We start from the raw sequence: 6000 nt of genomic DNA, 5'->3' as shown, positions 1-6000 counted from the left end.
TGAGGCCTACTCTAGAAAGAGGTAATATATACACCAATAGATTAAGGATTTTGCCAGACTTACTTACAGAGCCTGGGGCATACATGGAAGGGTATTTTTAAAATGTAGCAATCAAGTCTGTCTGAGTTCATTGACATGGATTCAAAGTCACCTAGGATCTGGGATTTACTGGATTGGTTTGAGCCCCTGTGAATAATATTAAAAGCTTATTCAGTTGACTAATTGAAGCTTGAACTTAGCAATGACTTATAGTTAATGATGTAATGTCCTCAAAATATGAGGACATCATTAGAACGCTGAATAGAAGGAATTTGACGGTTCTTATAAATAAATATTTCACATGATTCTCTTAGGGGCAATCTGCTAGCCATCCTTATAAGAGGCCTGAAAAAGGGCAGCCACAGACCATCTGGAGTAGCAATCTCAATCTTCAGAGACATCCTAAGTATCTGAAATCATATATCCAATCAACCAATAGCTTAAAGCTTCCCATTCCATCCACATCTAACCCATTTTACCAACTTCTTCTTGAGAAAACATGCTTAGAACCATGATATTCTCATTCCTTGGCTTCAGGACCCACACCATGGTAAGATAGGACCAAAATCCTTGGAACAAGAAATTCTAGCCTTTAAGTACCACCACCAGTAGTTGCCCATGCTTGATTCAGTAAGACATGTAGCTGGGGGCATATTTCTGGTATCTCACTCCACAGATCTTTCTAGACGCAACATAGACTTACAACATAGAACCAAAAAGCTCCAGAGAAACTCTGGTTCTGTGTGACTTGGCAAATTACAGGGGATGGGGAGAAAGGAGGTAACAAGCTCCAAGCTCCATACAGCTTTTTCAAACAATGAATCTCACTTCGTGCCTCTCCTGCGTATTCCAATATAATCTGATCTACTCCTATTCATAGACTGTCTCCTAAAAATCTAAAGTAAAGCCTCCATAAATCTCCTCTGCTCTCCGTTCATTTCCCAGACTCCAAGTTTATGTCTCTGCTATATCTTAGACTCATATCTAAGATTTGCTGCATGCTTTTGCCATTTCTGATTATGACTTTGTCTTTCCTTCTCCTTCTTTCCTTCCTTTCTTTTCTTTTCCTTTTCTTTCTTTCTTCTTTCTTCTTTCTTTTTCCTCTCTCCCTCTCCTCTCTCTTTGTAAATTATGCTGTATGTCCAGGCTGATTCATGAGCAACCTTTCCTCTCAGGTCTAACCTACAGACACCAGGATGTGTGCTCCATCCCATGGATGATGACACACCCACTGGGCATATTCTGACCCAACTGGAAGGACTCAGACTAAGTTAGTAATGCTATATAGTCCAAAGAGTATCAGGCTTAGAATCAGAAAACACAGGAATAAATCTTAATTCTGCCAGGTGATGTCTGTACACACTTGAGGAAGTTATTAAAAAATCCCTGAGCTTCAGTTCCCTTTTCTCTAGAATGCGGCTGAACACTGGTAAGACCTACCTCATAATTGAATTTCATAAGAATTAATAAGATGAGAAACTACTCAATATGATGTTTTTATATACAGTGTACATTCAAAAAGAAATGGTTACTGTCTCTGTATTTCACTCCAACATACAGGAAATAGTTTCCATTAGAACGCAGATCCAGAATCTTTCATTTATTGATACTTTCATATTTAAAGTCATTCCACAAATGCTTTGAAGCTGTTGAACTAATTTTAATTTTGGAAGTTGCTGTTTTAATAACAGTGACATAACTCCAGATGATGATGTAGGAAGATTATAAGTCTCTACAGCAAACCAAGGACAGCCCATGAATCATTTAAGGTTCTTTGCACACTGATGATAAATCAGTGATGCAGTGGAATTAGTAAGATAAACAGAATTCAGCTCCTTCCTTCTTATCCCTATTACAGCTTCTCGTCTTGGCATGTAACTCAAGCAAATAGATTAAAGAAATGTTCGGTATTTCACAGGAGTGAGAAGTTCTGACATGCTGTTGGAAATGTGTCACCACTTAGAGGAGAAATAGCCAGGGAACAGCGGTTTTATTTCCAGGAAAAGCTCACTCTTTAACGTCAACACATGATCCTATCTGGGCCAATCAGCTCCTCCCTACAAAAAATTTTGACTTTTGAATGGGAAAACATAGAAATTGAGCATTTTAAGAGTTTGATCTTATCAATGGCAGTATTCTTAAGGTAGATTCCATAAATTCTTACTATTAAGGTCGCAGGATCCTGGATTCCTATTCTTTCCAAGGTGAAAGTTTGAACCCATAATTGACCCTCATATCCTTCCATAAATTGTGTCTTTTTGATTCATCTAAATCAGGTTGTTTCTGTTAGTTAGAACCTCATTAATTTTGAACACATACAGAAACATATTTGTTAAAATAAACTAAACATTGATTTCTGTAAAAATATTTTGCTGCAAAACTACAACATTGTTTTATCTGTTTGGGCATTAAAATCCACCAGGGGGCAGAAAGGATTTCAGCTGAATTTTCTCCAATGCATGTAAAGCAAACCATACCACTCAGTTCAGGTTGAATTTTAAATGGACAGCTATTCCTATTTTAATCCAATAGAATATTCATTATTAGAAGAAATCGATTTCTGAAAAAAATTGAGCCTTAGTTAGACATGTTTTCAAGCTTTCTAAGTAAAATTTTAGAAATAACTTATGTAGATAAAACTACTTCAAAATAAAATAGGACATATCTCTAATATATTTATGAAGGCCACATTATCACCAGATAAAGTAGGTTTTTTTTGGTTTTTTTTGTACTAAAAACTTTTGCTAAAGTAAATCAGGATACAATTATGTAAAAAAATGCAGAAAAAATACAAATCAACTTTCAATGATTGTGTTGGGCAAGAAAATTACACATAATTTGTCTTGATTTTTCTATTCAGATTTTTCTGAAATGTATTTAAGTTATTTTAAATTATTCAACAATAAAGAATTAAACTTGTTTTAAAATACAGAATCCGTAGAGAAGTTCCTAAATTTTAAGGGCAGCCCCAAATAAAATATAGATTGTCCTATAAGAAAAAACATCATTAATGATAAATTTATAATGAGGAAATACTCTTTAATGCCTTCAAATTAATTTCTAGGGTTTCTAGGGTTTTGAAGTCTTCTTGCTATCTATTTCTTTAGTCTGTATCTTTGTTGAAGAAAAGTCAATATATTTATCAAACTTATAAGCCCTTGGGATTTCTGTCCACTTGATAGTAGGGACTAGAATATGTGGGGAGAAAAGTGTAAATCTTTCCAGAGAAGGTAAAATCTACTCTGAGATTGAAAAGATAAAGGTGCAACCAGGCAGGGTAGTGGGGTAATAAAACACTGAATTTAAAAAGAAAAATCAATAAATATTCATTACAGTTAAAGTAATTTTTAAAGACAAGTTTCTAATAAATTCTGAAGGAAGTTTACTTTTATTTTCTAAAGTGGAACATTTAATCATCAGTCTAGATACACAACTTTCAGGAGCTGCCCTTTACACATCTAGAGCTTTCTCTTCCATCTCAGTTCGGAGAATGCATTTATTTGCTACCTGCCCGAGTATGAACCAGAGGTGATGCCGCTATGAGCATGATAGGGATTCAGTCAGGCTTCTGCTGATGTATACTATCTGTCAAGAATCTGTTTGGGTTTCCCAACTGATGTTTTTTGGTCTAGAGAATGGTTTGGAACAAATTATAGTATTTGCTTTGCCCAAAGGAAATGGCAAAGTTTCAGAAGTACTTTACTGATCCATTATTTGCATATTACTTTCAACATAAAATTGCTAAGAATAACAAGAGATGGTTCAAAAGAAAATCCATCTCTCAGTTTTAAGAGATAATCATAGAACACAAAGGTTTTGTAACAAAATTCAACAAACTATAGCTAAGTTGAGAACTGATTGTTGTTTTTTTCTTTTTTCTTTTCTTTTTCTAACACCTATGCTGTCTCATGGAAATGACTTGTGTTAGTCCTGGAATCATGTGGGGAGAGCAAGCCTAGGACCAGTAGTGTCCAGCCAGAAGTTCACAGCAATATTTTAGCGACCTGATGATGATGAACACCTAAGACCATAATGGTGAGTGCAATGCATACTATATACATACTATACATCAGGTGTATTTCACTTGTTTATTTAGCAATATGTTGTGCTGGGTATGTTCTGATACTTTGCTAAGTGTCACCTTCTACCTCCTACAAAGCCTCCTACTGATTTCTGTGTGTCTCGATAATTAAACAGGACCCAACCTCTCACATGTTACCCAAAACTTCTTGGGCCTTGCATTCCCCTCCAACCCTGCCTTCTCTCACATTTTGGCCAGATGCTTTGAGATTTTTGGAGAATAATCTAGATTTCAGGCCCTCCACTTCCTTACTCCCATTATGTCACAACCCACTACCCTAAAACCTTTGTTCCCAAACTTACTGAAGTTGCTAGCATCAGTGACATCTCCATTCCCCAAAGGCTGCTCCTTAGGACCTGAGGCCCTTTTTTTTTTTTTGCATCTCATGCTATAATTTGCTCTCAGAGGCTTCAGTTAAATCAGTGGTTCTTAACTTAGCTGGGTGTCATGGACCTTTCTACAATTTAATGAAAGCCATGGATCTTTTCTGGAGAAAAATGAAGCATTGATAATATAAAATATATTATATATACAAATTACAGGTATATATACCTATGTGTGTGTATTCCATTCACTTTCAGAAGAGATTCACAGATTACCTGGTGACATACCACTAGCCTGAGACTAAGAACTTCTCATCTGAATTCTGATGGCTTCTTTGCAAATCCTCTATGTCTTCTCTACCTGGATGCCCCTCAGGCCCTTCAACGGCTACTTGTCCCTATGTAGTTTCACTCCCTCCCCTCAAGTCTATTTTCTATCATCCTCTGTTTCTATACTTCTATTGACACCAGATAGCACATAAATATCAAAGACAGATTTTCCTCAAGGTTGGAGCCTGTCTGAGGTCACTTTACAGGAAGTGGATCTTGCCTTTGAACAGAAATTTCACTTGGCAGTTAGGGGATGTTCTAGCATTCTGGACACCTACTCATTATGACTAAGAAACTTAAGAAGTTTTTTTGTTTTGGTTTTGGTTTTTTTAAGCTTTTATTTATTTATTTGACAGAGATCACAAGTAGGCAGAGAGGGAGGCAGAGAGAGAGTGAGGAGGAAGCAGGCTCCCCACTGAGCAGAGAGTCTGGGATCATGACCTGAGCGGAAGGCAGAGGCTTTAACCCACTGAGCCAATCAGGTGCCCCTCAAGAAGTTTTTTTTTTTTTAATTATTATTTGTTTTCCTTTTTGTTTCATGATAGAACTGAAGAAACCTTCCTGGACACACCTCCTTCTCAGAGGAGGGATTAGCCCCATTGTTAAGGGTTAATCTCCCAACCTTTCATGGACTCTGCTTCCTATTACGACTATTCATCAGAGATGCTCTTGGTCACCGTAACAGTTGCTGTTCCACAACACTCACAAGTATGAAGAAGTAACTGCTCTATTAAACTGAGGAAGAAAGGTGCAAGGATGATATCATCTGGTACTAATTCACTGACCATTCACTCTAACAAATTTTTAATACCAAGCTCCTGAGATGTGCAAGAAAAAAAGGGAATATTTTGCTGACCAGATGCAGATAGATGGACAGAATAGTTTTTGTTTTTTAAGATTTTATTTATTTATTTGACAGACAAGTAGACAGAGTGACAGGCAGAGAGAGAGGAGAAAGCAGGCTCCCTGTCGAGCAGAGAGCCCGATGTGGGGCTTGATCCCAGGACCCTGGGATCACGACCCAAGCCGAAGGCAGAGGCTTTAACCCACTGAGCCACCCAGGTGTCCCTAGAATAGTTTTTATACCTCAAATTGTTCCTCCTTTATCTCCTTCTCCCCTCCATCCACCTTTCTGCCCATTATTGGCACAGGCTGAAGAAGCTGAAGACTGTCACTATTGTCAAAGATCAAGAGGCATCTCAGGGTACACTGAGAGATGTGGACATA

This window comes from Enhydra lutris, unplaced genomic scaffold (assembly GCF_002288905.1).
Source record: "Enhydra lutris kenyoni isolate GAN:26980312 unplaced genomic scaffold, ASM228890v2 scaffoldscaffold41, whole genome shotgun sequence".
NCBI lineage: Eukaryota > Metazoa > Chordata > Mammalia > Carnivora > Mustelidae > Enhydra > Enhydra lutris.
The sequence above is the reverse complement of the archived record's forward strand: the minus strand, read 5'-3'. Positions refer to the sequence as shown.